The 14,474-nt window shown below is 39.4% G+C and overlaps 1 protein-coding gene across 4 annotated transcripts in view; it reads left to right on the top strand.

Annotated features, from left to right (window-relative positions):
• The window catches only part of LOC144797772 (fatty acyl-CoA hydrolase precursor, medium chain-like), a 300,448-nt gene that overhangs the window by 243,451 nt on the left and 42,523 nt on the right, over positions 1-14,474 (top strand). The gene's annotated exons all lie outside the window — the stretch shown is intronic.

Raw genomic sequence — 14,474 nt, forward strand, 5'->3', positions numbered from 1 at the left:
GAGCAAAGAAAGATAAGTAAGGGAGAGTGAATGAGTTTTAGGGAGTAAGCATGATGGAAGAGGAGTGAGAGAGTGAGAGGATCGACAGAGTGAGGCTAAGAGAGACGAAGTGAGGAAAGGAGAGTGAGGATGTGAGAAGACAGAGGAAGTGAGAAAAGGAGTGAGTGAAGTGGAGTAAGGTGTATGAGAAATGGGGAATTATTAAGGGAACAAAGAAAAGAAAGAAGGGTAAGGTAAGTGAATTAGAGTGACTGACAGCTAGAAAGTGGTTGATGGGAGAGAGGGAAAGGGTTGTGAAGGAGTGGAGAATGAGGATAAGTGAGTAAAGTGGAATAAGAGAAGGGAGGTGAAGGAGAGTGAGAAAAGGCCAGTGAGGGGGTATGTAACCTTTACAACGAAACTTTTACAACGACCTACCATTACTACGCAACTTTTACAACGCATACTATTACAACGCATTGCTCTGGGGGGCGCTCTAGGATAGGGAATAGGTTAATTTACTATCCAATAACCTTCCCTACAATCCACGGGGACTGGAGTTGGAATAGTAAATTAAACTATTCACTATCCAGCACCCCAAAGCGCTATGCGTTGTAATGGTATGCGTGGTAAAAACCGCGTTGTAAAGGTAGGCGTTGTAAAAGTATGCGTTGTAACGTCATACATCCCAGTGAGGGTGAGTTAAGAGGAGTGATAGAGGGTGGAAATTGGTGAGTGAGCATAAGAGAAGTGGAAAATAATATATATTAGATAATACAAAATACAAAATAATTTGTACAACATGTTATATGGTTTATTTTTGCTGTTCTCAGAATATATTGAATTTCACTTTAAACAGTGACTTCAATACTACTCATCATATAACAGCGGGTAAAAAAAACCATAGAACGTTTGAATAAATAATATAACATTTAGAAAAAAACATATCTTAACTCACTTTTGATCCACGTACTTTTCCATGAGGCCAAATAGTATATGGAAAGTCCTTTTCCTTGGAAATTAGTCAAGAGTATTCTTTATCTCTCATTTACCCGAGTTTCGGAAAGAAAAGTTCCAACATCTTTTACATTATGAAACAATAGTTTAATTTCCACCTCTAGCTTAGTTTTTACTAATATTTTCTATAATACTCACAGCACACACTATGTGAAATTCATATACTACCTCTATCAGAACTACATGTTTTTGATTATCTTCATCACTGTCACTCGGAATGTAATTCTGAACAGCAAACTAAATTTTAATAACAGCTGCAATCTTCATAGGCCAATTACCTTCCCAAAAATCAGAAGGCAAACGTTGTTTGAAAGTCAATTGAGTATCATTACAGTGATTCCATCCTTTTTGACATTTTAAATAAGCTGTGTAATCTCCTGATGTTGTTGAAGGACCATCATGGTAAATAACTGCTGCAGTTGTAAAGGTTCTTCCTGAAATTGATAATTGAGAAGCCACAAAATTTTTAATTAATGTTGTCAATTTAGTTCCATCAGGTCTATATCGTTGGAACATTAAAATTACATACTGTTCATATCTTTGTATAAATAATGTTGATAGCATTGCAGATTGACATTGAGTATAGACCATGCTTTGATTTGCTTGTCTAACTAGATTATTAAATGACACTGACTTGCAGTCTGGTAAAGTCAAATATATAAATCTTTCAGTTTCTATTGTAGTACTACTTGAAAAGGAGCAATTGTCGCAGTCATGCTGCCATTTATAAGAAAGGCCAAAAAGATTTTCTACATCTACACCTTCATCTTGTAAAACAACAAGCATATACATTAGATATTCCTGACAATCTTGCTGAATATTCTGTGAAAATTGTTTTTGACCAGAACATATGTCTAAAACATTTTGAATTTCAGAAACACTTTGTATTTTTGTTCTATCACTGCTACACTTTCAAACACAGAATTTAATAAACAACAAAATGTTTGATCACGATTTTCAGCAATCTGTTCTTGTACAGTTTGGAGAAAAAAAACAACGTTAACCACTACATTAGCATAGCAGTTGACACCAGAACTGTTTTCAAACTGAAATCCAACAACATCTTTACCTGAATCCTTTTCCTTTCTGCTTACAATTACTGGTTCATCTACTTTTTTTCTTTTTGCTACAACTTCACTACAATTTTTATCATTTCTTCTTTTTTGGCCTACCACACGCTTTTCAAATAGAGGATATTGAGGTAAACCTATTATATTCCTTTACACAATTTAGATCTGCATTTATCTTTGTCTCATCAAAATCAAACAAGTACAATCCAGATAAAGTTCTGACTAGAGATAAAGCAACATATGCCATACCCTCCTTGAACACAGAACTTCCAATATTCACCAAAGCAGTATCCACACTTAAACCTTGAGATTTATGAATAGTCACTGCATATGCCAAAGAAACAGGAAACTGTTTTCGGCGGACATATAAATCTTTCACAAGCAAAAATCATGCAGAACAACAACTGATTTGTTGTACTTCTTCAATACCATCAAATTTAATATTTATAAATTCAATTCCATCTCTATTTCGGTAATTCACAAAATCAACAACATGACCCATTGCTCCATTTACTAAACCTCTTTCCACATGTAAATTATGTCATAAAATTATATGACAATTTAAAGATGCATACAGAGTCTTTTCTAATCCAGCAGTTTTAGATATTGTCTTCTCTAAAGAATCCAATTTTGATTTCAACTTTTCAGACAAAACAATAGTTGCTCCTTCATGTTCTATTTTATCAATAGCTTCCAATTTCACAAGCTCTTGATTTTCCAACTTTAACATTTTGTTGTTGAAGATTGAACATTCTTTTAGAGTTTGCATCAAGCATATAACAGATTTGTTTTCAGGAATTTTCATAAAAATATTCTCTGGGAGAATGTTTTCTTTTGGAAACACATTTGAAATTAATCATCCATGTAAAGCTTCTTTGCCATGCTCAGTTAGTTTTCCAATTCTAAAATCTTGTAGAATATTTTTATAATCTTCATCCTTTGCCTGTCGCATATTTTGAAGCAGTTCTGCATATTTGAAATTTAACCATATGTTAACATTTCCAATGCTTCCTAAGCACTTCCTGGCATCTTCATGCGTAAGCATTTTAAACACTGGCTGTCCTTTCACTGGAGTTATTTGCAGTAGATCTCCAAAAACAATGGTGTGTTTGCCTCCAAATAACACATCATAGTCTGTTTTAAGAATTTCTTGCATTCTTAAATGCACAAAAGCAAGCATTACATTTGATACCATGCTTACTTCATCAATGATAAGAAGTTTCATTTTCTTTAGGACTCTTGAAACTTCACAACAAGCTTCTCCAGATAGCTTGTGGTATTGTAATTTGTTATCATGCTCCACTGGCAGCATCAATAAGCGATGTAAAGTAATCCCTTTAATGTTGTGTGCTGCCAACCCAGTTGGAGCAGTAACAACACAAGAGAGCGATGACTCTGTTGTTTTCTGCAAATATGTTGCAATCGCTTTAATCAGGAAACTTTTTCCAGTTCCTGCTTCTCCACTCACATACAGTCGGACAGGTATAAATGATGTACATGAGCACTCTTTTTTATCATGAGATAAACCATGCTCAATGTGTTCTGTGACTTCGTCATATATTTGTCTCTGCTCAACGTTTAGTTCTTTTTCCAAATATTCTAAGTGAACTCCATCCTCCTGAGCTTGTTCCATGGCTCTTTCAACTTCATCCATGGTAGTGGCAGCTTCATTTTGTATAATTGGTCCTCCTAGTGGATCCTGACTCAATGAAGCAGAACTCTGACTATCTTGAGAACTGTCTCTAGCAATCTCTGCTGCAATTGTAGCTTCTTGCTGTATTTCCTCGTTCAACATTTGCAGATAATTTGAAACAACAGGACATTCTATGGTATCCTTGGTTGCATTGAACGAATCTTCATAAGTAAGAAAATCTCCAAGTAGTTCCTTTTCTGTACGCCAAGGCTTAAAGAGTTGCAAAAGAGCTAAGTCATGAAATTCCCTTTTGTCTGGAGATTCACAACTCAATTTTCGATGATTAATCAAATGGCCTTTTCTTTGTTTCACTAGACAGCCTTCACAACCAATTACTGCATATACACCTTTATTGATGTCTTCTGTGACGTTGTTTTTAAAAGTATAGGTTTGCAGAACTTCATAGAGACAAATGTTCTCAAGGTGAGTACTTCTATTTGGATAGTATGTATCCAACATGTTTGTCTTCAAAATATTTGTACTGTCTGGTTCTTTCTCCGGCAAATACTCTATTTCTTGTACAGATTTCAAAACTCAGTTTCGTGTTGCAGCAAGACCTAGACTCACCCAAATGATGGTTCTAGATTTGGCATATAGACTTGCTGATGATAACCGATCAGAACATTCATATGCTCCAATTTCTCGATGCGACAACATCTTCAGACTGTAACTGTATAATTTCTTGCTTAGACTCTTTTCATGTGAAATTTCCTCCCACATTTCCTTCAGTTCCGTCTTTTCTGATTTTGTGATGTAAGACGTCACATATCGAGCCACAGCAATAGAGTTGTCAGACACTTATTGATTATCCATGTTAGCATTCCACATGGACAAAATGACTGGGTTGTAGTCATTTATGAATTTGGATTCCTCATTTCTTCTTAGCTTGTATGTATTTTTGGGTGATTTTCTTGTCACAGTATGTCGCAGAGAAGACATAAAATTGTTGACTCTTCCTTTCGATGTTACTGGATGTGGAAATGCAAAACGACATTTCGTGTAGAACTTGTCCTTGGATTTGTATTTTCAACGACAGTATTTCCCACAACGATGGGTTTGAAAGCGTAAAACTTGATATCTTAAATTGTTTTCTTCTGTACTTTTCGGAACAGCACATGTAGAATACTGCTCAATGAAACTCATCCCTTTCTCATCTGAATCTGTTCCAAATTTTGGTGCATCTTTAATCCATAGCAGCATATGTATATGAGGAGCACCTCTTGTTTGATACTCTTTTCTCCAAAGGAAATCCAACACCTCTCCAAGCGGAGGATTTTTTTTGTTTGTAAAAAAGACATCATAGCTTCAAACCTATGATTGAAATATCTGCATACATTAACTGGATCCAAAGAGCACAGTTCTCCAGGTGTCTTGTATTCAATATTTACAATGTTTTTATTTGCCTCTCGTAGAAATTCAAGTAAGTCTACCCAAGCATACTCAGCACAGCTGAGTGAGGAACCATGTAGGACTTCCTAAGTTTCTTAGCATACATTTCAATTCCCCATGGCGACAGTACCAATACTCGTTTTCAGTATATGGTTTGCTGCATAGGAAAGTCCAGACAAATCACTCTCAAACAGTAGATGGAACAAATATGGAATGCATTGACGAAACCTTGGATCTTCTGCATATAATCTTGAAGTCCGGTATTCAGATGCAGGAATTTGAACAGGTCGGTCGTCATATCGTCCACCTTCACCTGTTGGAAATAATTGTGGAAAACAACGAGCTTCCAAACTTTCTTCCCATACACTAATGGGACTTCCTTTGGCTTTTTTCATCTGAAACAAGTCAATAGCATTCTCCATTACTTCTTTGGAAGGCAATGGATGAACACTATAATGTTCATAAATTTCTTCACTTCGAGAGACATCAACTTTTTCTATTTGCCCAGCAGAGACATCAGTGTCGTCTTGTACAGTTGTTTCCTCTTCTCCCACATACACATTTTTATTGTACTGATTATTTTTTACCAGATACAACGTTGCCTTTTTTTACTTTCCTAACATCCACTAATTCTTGCCAGATTTTCTTACTTTTTGTCGGAACACCATTAACTAGAATAACCAGAGGTTCCTCTTCTACTTTTTCGACACCAATTGTATCAATATGTTTCTTAAAATCTAGAGGCAAATAAACAACTCTTCCCTTTAATCTTCTCTGTAAATCTGAAGGAGGCAATTTCCCTGTCTTAGACTCCATGCAACAATAGCCTGAAAAGGATGCACACATTGAATCAGAATAGACTCATAGGTATTTAAATCCATCAGTTCAGAAGGAATGTCTACCAACTCCAGATTATTATGAACAGCTCTAGCAGGCATTCTGTTTTCATTTAATTTATTATAATAATATTTACAAATACGTTGATCAGAACCCAAATCAAAACAATTTTCAACCAACAAATAAGTTGCAAAATCCTTCCACTCATTATTATATATCCTTTTGCTTTTTACATATAAATCAACTAATCTAGTCTGATGCTTATAATGAGTTCGTCGACAACACACACAAGTAAAATTAGGCCTTTCACTTGAATTGACCTTAAACTTTGTAATTTCATTTTCCAATTTTTCTGTACTTAAAATCTCTACATTCTCTTCTACATAACCTCCTATTACTGTATCAATTTCTGCACTGACCTCTTTTTCACCAAAGTAACAAAACTCAATTTCATCACAAATGTTTTTGACATCTAATTCAGTTCCATGCAAAAGAGCACTGTTTAACTGTTTTAGTTTAAGTGCTGGACTTTTTGCATAATACAACCTTCTCACTAATTTCCTCACTTTATTATGATGCACTGCTAACATCCTAAAATGGTGAAAAACACTCTGACATACGTATCTTGAAAGACAAGCCAGTGAATGCCCTTGCAAACCTGTTTTTTCTCTCACTCTACAAGGATCTAACTCTTGTAAAATTTTAATTTTTTGTTTCACACTTTTCTTAGTATATGTCCGTAAGAAAGTGCGAAACAAATCAATTGAATCCTGTCGCACACTACAAATACTACTACAATTCCAAGTATACACTGGAGCCTTAGGACATCTCCCTAAAACTTCATCAGCTAACACCTCTTCTGTATTTCTAGGCACAATCTCTTCTTTTTCAACCGGACAACCGTCCTTCACCTCATATGCTCGACCACTGGTGTCAACTGCATGCACCAAATCATTATCCTGAAAGTAACTTTCTTCATTAAAAAATGGCTCACAACTTGAACTATGCTTCCATTCTCCAGAAAAAACATCCCAACAATTAGTCCGACTAATTACTCTCCTCCACTTACATTTTGATTTGAACACATTGATTACTTTATCGAGTGTACGAATTCTATTCATTACTAAACTAAACAATTTATTTTTCACATTAAATGCTTCATCCACAATCTTAACTATGTTTTTTTTTCTTGGTAAAAGCGGTCTTTTTTTGATACCTTTTTACATTTCTTAATAAATTAGCTATAATTCTGTTATAAAACATTCGTCTATGGATTTCAATAAATTGATTTCTCCTTCTTTTTTTGTAGACAATATCATCTTCTTGTACAGGTCTAACATTTTTAAAGGGACACACTGTCTTCTTTCTAATAACAGGTGTCTTATTCTTGTTTAAAAACACAAGTTTTTTTTTTTTTTACATTTCAATAAGTTCCTGAGAAAATTTTTAGTTTGCTTACCAGGAGCATTATTTTTTTTCTCTGAAGATTTTGTTTTGGCTGAGTCTTGTTTTTCTTTTTCCTTAGACTTTACATTTTTTTTATAAAGTTTTTCACGTCTTTGTTTGGAAGGCATCTTTTTCTTTCTTTGTATAGATGATTATAATCTGTGGTAAAGAAAAAATAACATATTATAGACCACTACAAACATATTACATACACAATTACAATAAGTAAACGATATAGACACTAGTATACAACAAAAGGCTGATTTACATTACATGTGCTTTGCTTTGTGTCAAAAACGATTTACTAATTAATGTTATGTCTTGCATATATATAGGTGGCCTGTTTTTGGCCTGTAGAGACAGTGAAATAATATGAGCAGAGACACACATACTGTTTGCAGAGACAGAAATGGTAGATTATATGTAACATCCTGGTCATGTGCCTAAGATCACACTATGAGTCAAGCTTGATTTTAAATGGATCTGGGTGAATAATATGCTTAGTTGATATCTTTAAAAATATGAAAGAACATGTTTTTAAAAACATGGTAGATTACATGTTACATCCTGGTCATGTGCCTAATATCACACTGATGGGTGAATCAAGCTTCACTCACAGTGTGATCTTAGGCACATGCCCAGGATGTTACATGTAATGAGTAATTAATGTTATGTCTTGCTTATATATAGGTGGCCTGTGTTTGGCCTCTAGAGACAGGGAAATAATATGAGCAGAGACACATATACTGCTTGCAGAGACAATCATGTTAGATTACATGTAACATCCTGTGAACGTGATCATGTGACTTTCTGTTCCTCTATTTAAAAATAGGTGATTTTTATGTGGCTGGCCATTGTGAACAAGGCAGGAGTGCCGAAACGCGTCAAGCGGAAGAGCAATAAAAACAACAGCTGAATGGTGAAGATCATGTTGTGTGTCGGAATCTGATTTTTTTAATTCAAGTCGGGAGTGGTTGGTATATATATATATATATATATATATGTATGTATATATATATATATATACACACACACATACAATGTTTCCATGGCAAAAGCGTTTTTTTGACTTACCTGTATCTTTGTCGCTGGTTGACTAATCTTCACAAAATCATCCCAAAAAGTGTCTCCGGGGATTTATTGAAATTAATAGGGGGGGCTACGCGGCTGGCCTCTATTGGGCTCTAAGAGCCTCGAGGACGGCTGCTTCCTGGGAGTTACATAGGACCTGGGTACCACTACCTCCCCAGGGCTAAATAAATACTAATGGGGGCCCACACACATACTGAGGACCACTGCCTCCCTGGGGCAAAATACATATTGAAGAATGGGAGGGGGGCGCGTGGCCCACCTCCCGGGCCTTAATGGCCCAGGGGACCACCACCTCCCCTGGACCAGAAGGTGCATATTAAAGAAGGGGGCTCCCCCTTCTGGAGCAACTAATGGCCCCAGGGACCACCACCCCCCAGGGCCAGCTCCTGCACTCTCCTGGGAGATAGCTGTTTGCTTTCGCTTGGCAGAAGATGACAGCTTCTGCCAAGCAAGAGCAAACATAACTCTGCTCTCGCTTGCTGGAGGCAGAGTTTTCAGCTGTTTCCCTGCCCTCAGTTCAGCTAACTATAACTGCTGAATTTCACTGGTTTTGTACGAGTGAAACCTGAGCCTAACTATACCGTCCCCGTGATTTTTTTCAGTGAAAGTCTAAGGTTTTTATTATTCCATTTCCTAAGTATAACGTCCCTGTAACCTTTGTTTTTTTTCAGTGAATTTCTAAGGTTTTTTAAATGCTAATTCCAAACTATAACAACCCTGTAATCAGTGAATTTCTACAGTTTTGTAAGTAGTAATGGCGTTTGCAGAGTGGTGGAGCAAGGGAGCGGGCCTCTGTCCAGCTCTTAGAGATCCTGCTATGTAGGACTTACAGAAAATACCAGTAGGCCTTCTTGGTCCCCAAGGTCCCTCAGCATCCAAGAGGACTTCCTTTCTCAAACAGTAGTGCACCAGGAGATGCGTTTTCATAGTGGTGGAGAAAGGGGTTGTGGCCTCCGAAGACCCCTTAGGAGTCCTGCTGTGTAGGACTTACTGGAGGTAACAGGAGGAGTTATTCACCCCCAAAGACACTCAGCAGCTAAGGGAACTTCATCCCCCAACTAGTAGTGTGCCAGGAGGCATGTTTGCAGAGTGGTAGAGAAAGGCTAGTGGGCCACAAAGACCTCCCACCAAACCTGCAGTGTGGGATTTACGGCAGGTTACAGGAGGGGTAGATGGCCCACAAGAGGTCTTGTAATATAGTTCCTATATTCCCAAAACGCTCTGCGCATTGGAATAATATAAACAGCAGTGTAGACGTAGGACTGAGGTCGACTAGGTCTCTACTGACTATATTAGACTTAATTAGTTTTGCCAGCTCGCTCAGAGGTCACTAGAAACGTTCTCGAATAAACAAGAAGGAGTTTAACTTCCCTGGATAGACAAGAAGGGATTAGCCTCTGACAACCATAAAACATGACAACTTTGCTCCCTCAAAATAAGAGTGTATCTCTAGAGTTGTGTGGTATTGGTGGTATTGGTGATGGGGATGGTGGTATTGGCAGTGGTATTAGTGTTGGGGTGGTATTGATTGTGGTATAGTTGGTACTGGTGGTGGTGGTGGCGGTATTGGTGGTGGTATTGGTGGTATTGGTACTGGTGGTGTTGGTGTTGGAATTGGTATTGGTGGTGGTATTGGTGGTGTTGGTATTGGTGGTGGTGGTATTGGTGTGGCGGTTGGTATTGGTTATGTTAGTGGTATTGGTGGTGGTATTGGTTTTGGTGGTGGTGTTTCTGATATTGGTGGTATTGTTGAAGGTGGTATTGGTGGTGGTATTGGTGTTGGGGTGGTATTGGTGGTGATGGTATTGGTATTGGTGGTGGTATTGGTGGTGGTGGTATTGGTGGTGGTGGTATTGGTATTGGTGGTGGTGGTACTGGTGGTGGTATTGGCAGTGGTATTGGTTTTGGTGGTGGCATTGGCGGTGGTGGTACTGGTATTGGTGGTGGTGGTATTGGTGTGGCGGAATTGGTATTGGTATTGGTGATGGTGGTGGTATTGGTATTGGTGGTGGTGGTGGTATTGGTATTGATGGTGGTGTTTTGAGTATTGATGGTGGTATTGGTGGTGGTATTGGTAATGGTTGTATTGGTGGTGTTATTCGTTTTGCTGGTGGTATCGGTGGTATTGATGGTGGTATTGGTGGTGGTGGTATTGGTGGTGATATTGGTACTGGTGGTGTTGGAATTGGTATTGTGGTGGTGGTATTGGTGGTGATAGTGGTATTGGTGGTGTTGGTGGTATTGGTGGTGGTGGTGGTAGTGGTGTTGGTGGCGGTATTGGTGGTGGTATTTATGGTGGTGCTATTAGTGGTGGTGGTGGTGGTGGTATTGGTGGTGGTGGTGGTGGTATTGGTGGTGGTAGTATTGTATTGCTTGTTGTGATATTGGTGGTGGTGGTATTTGTGGTGGTATTAGTGGTGGTGGTGGTATTGGGGGTATTGGTGGTGGTATTGCCAGTGGTAATGGTATAGCTGGTGGTAGTATTGGATTGGTGGTGGTGGTATTTGTGACAGTGTTGGTATTGGTATTGGTGGTATTGGTGGGTTTGTGGTTGTGGTGGTATTGGTGGTGGTATGTGTGGTGGTATTGCTGGTGGTGGTGGTAGTGGTATTGCTGGTGGTATTGGTATTGGCAGTGGTATTGGTGTTGGTGGTGGTGGTATTGGATTGGTGGTGGTGGTATTTGTGGTTGTTGTGGTGGTGGTATTGGTGGTGGTGGTATTGGTATTGGTGGTGGTGGTGGTATTGGTAGTATTTGTGGTGGTATTAGTGTGGATTGGCGATGGTATTGGTGGTGGTGGTATTGTTGGTGGTATTGGTGGTGGTGGTGGCATTGGTGGTGGTATTGGTGTGGCGGAATTGGTATTGGTAGTGGTGATGGTGGTGGTATTGGTATTGGTGGTGGTGGTGGTATTGGTATTGGTGGTGGTGTTTTGAGTATTGATGGTGGTATTGGTGGTGGTATTGGTAATGGTTGTATTGGTGGTGGTATTCGTTTTGCTGGTGGTATCGGTGATATTGATGGTGGTATTGGTGGTGGTGGTATTGGTGGTGATATTGGTACTGGTGGTGTTGGAATTGGTATTGTTGGTGGTGGTGTTGGTGGTGATAGGGGTATTGGTGGTGGTGGTGGTATTGGTGGTGGTGGTGGTAGTGGTGTTGGTGGCGGTATTGGTATTGGTGGTGGTATTTATGGTGGTGGTATTAGTGGTGGTGGTGGTGGTATTGGTGGTGGTGGTATTGGTGCTGGTAGTATTGTATTGCTTGTTGTGATTTTGGTGGTGGTGGTATTTGTGGTGGTATTAGTGGTGGTGGTGGTATTGGGGGTATTGGTGGTGGTATTGCCAGTGGTAATGGTATAGCTGGTGGTAGTATTGGATTGGTGGTGGTGGTATTTGTGATAGTGTTGGTATTGGTATTGGTGGTATTGGTGGGTTTGTGGTTGTGGTGGTATTGGTGGTGGTATGTGTGGTGGTATTGCTGGTGGTGGTGGTAGTGGTATTGCTGGTGGTATTGGCAGTGGTATTGGTATTGGTGGTGGTGGTATTGGATTGGTGGTGGTGGTATTTGTGGTTGTTGTGGTGGTGGTATTGGTGGTGGTATTGGTATTGGTGGTGGTGGTGGTATTGGTAGTATTTGTGGTGGTATTAGTGTGGATTGGCGATGGTATTGGTGGTGGTGGTATTGTTGGTGGTATTGGTGGTGGTGGTGGCATTGGTGGTGGTATTGGTGGTGATGGTGGTATTGGTGGTAATGGTGGTATTGGTGGTGCTATTGGTGGGGATTGGCAGTGGTATTGGTGGTGGTATTAGTGGTGGCATTGGTGGTATTGGTGGTGGTGATATTGGTGGTGGTGGTGGTATTAGTGGTATTGGAGGTGGTGGTGGTATTGGTGGTTGTGGTATTAATGGTGGCATTGGTGGTATGTGTGGTGTTATTGTTGGTGGTGGTTTTGGTATTGGTGGTGTGTTTGTAGGTGGTGGTGGTATTGGTGGTGCTGGTGCTATTGGTGACAGTGGTTTAGGTGGTGGTGGTATTGTTGGTGGTAGTGGTATTGGTGGTGTTGGTATTGGTGGTGGTGGTATTGGTGTTGGTATTGGTGGTGAGGGTATTGGTGGTGGTTGTAGTATTGGTGGTGGTATTGGTGTTGGTGGGGGTATTGATGGTGGTGGTGGTATTGGTGGTGGTGGTAGTGGTGTGGTGGTGGTGGTATTGGTATGTTGAAGATGGTGGTGTTGGTGGTGGTATTGGTGGTTGTGGTATTGGTATTGGCAGTGGTATGGTATTGGGGGTATATGTGATGGTGGTATTGGTGGTGGTATGGTGATAGTGGTATTGGTGGCGGAGGTGGTGGTGTTGGTAATAAAACAGGCTTTTGAAAACAACCCATCAGGTGGCTTTAATACAGATGAAATGTAACAAAGATGTGTTGTTGTCAGCTTCAGCCCATTAGCACAGGATTATGTGCTCCCTGAAATTCACATGACTTAATTTGCTAATCATTTCTAAATCTATTTTACTTGGGGCGTTCAAACAGACACGGGATAATGCCAGGTTAAAGTGATTGAAAGCAGGCGCCCGTGTTATGAGGGTGGCCCTGCTGCTTAAAAAGCAAAAGCAGTTTCAGCTGAAGCAGAGCATGTCTGGCCTGCAGTAAGAGAAACTCAATAAAGTACATAGTGCTTACATACTAAATAACAGGTCCTGTGTAACAACTGGAGTAAAAGGGACAGTCGCCATGGGAGGGTACAAATGAAGACAAGGCCAACTAGGTAGGGAGTAACAAGCCTAATAACGAATCCGAAGGCAGCATTTACAAAAGACTATGACACAAGCCAATGAAAAATATGGGATGAGAGTGAGCCAGTAGTGCATGCGCTCCGCCGCTAGGCTCAACCTAAAAAGGGGAAGTTTTGTGAAAATGTTGTGGAGATTCCTCATGCGGCGCCAACATTTTAAAACCCTGCTGTTCCTATGGAAACTTTGGTCCTAACTACCACTACCTACTGGCGACCGCTAATAGGTAATATATATATATATATATATACACACACACGCAGCAACAATGTGTCTTTCAAAATGAAGAGCACGCTCCTCAGCTTGTGCGTCATAGAAGGTGGACCAAACTACCCATGTCCCAAAATATAAAATATAAATCACCACCGCACTTCAGGAACTGCTTTTAATGATTTTTATTGTCACACACAAGTAACTGCACTAATGCGTTTTGACCTTTGCAGGTCAAAACTGGTCAGTGCAGTTACTTTCGTGTGACAAAAAACATAATTAAAAGTAGTTCAGAGAGAGCGGCAGTTTATATATATATTTTATTTTATTTTATTCCTAGTAGGCCCTGTAGGTGAACAAAACCCTTGCCTTCACGAATCAAAAGGCTTAAACTTTTTGCTAAAGCACAACACACATTGTTTCAAAATCCTAAACAAAGATTAAAGGGAATATATCAGCCTACAAGCCCAATACAAGCATGTGATGCATTTCATCATATAACTGACTTAAACACATTGAAACAGACAAGGTTTGCCACAGGATATCGATGACAAAGTAACACGCATTCATCAGCAGGAAAGAGACAAAAGGCACATGTGCAAGGCAGGGTTGAAATAAATAAAGTTCTGGCACGTATGTGATTTAGCAGCAAGAAAAGAGGCCGGTCACCTTTTACAGCATCTATTTATAGCCTTTCCTTTGTGTTTCTGGTTCATGCCTATTGAAGCAGGACATGGGTGTAGTATTGCCTACTAATCGCAAAACAGCAAGAAAAGTCTGCATAATAGAGCCTCACGTTGTTAAAAAATCCTTAGCTCGTTGCTACCACTCTTAACATGAGTCAATTTGGCTACCGAGATGAGGACACAACAAGACATTTCTTCCAAAGAGACTGTTCAGATAACATAGAATCTAACTTGACCTTGTGTGAGGAGTTTATTTGCT

Source organism: Lissotriton helveticus, chromosome 12, assembly GCF_964261635.1.
Source record: "Lissotriton helveticus chromosome 12, aLisHel1.1, whole genome shotgun sequence".
Classification (NCBI taxonomy): Eukaryota; Metazoa; Chordata; class Amphibia; order Caudata; family Salamandridae; genus Lissotriton; species Lissotriton helveticus.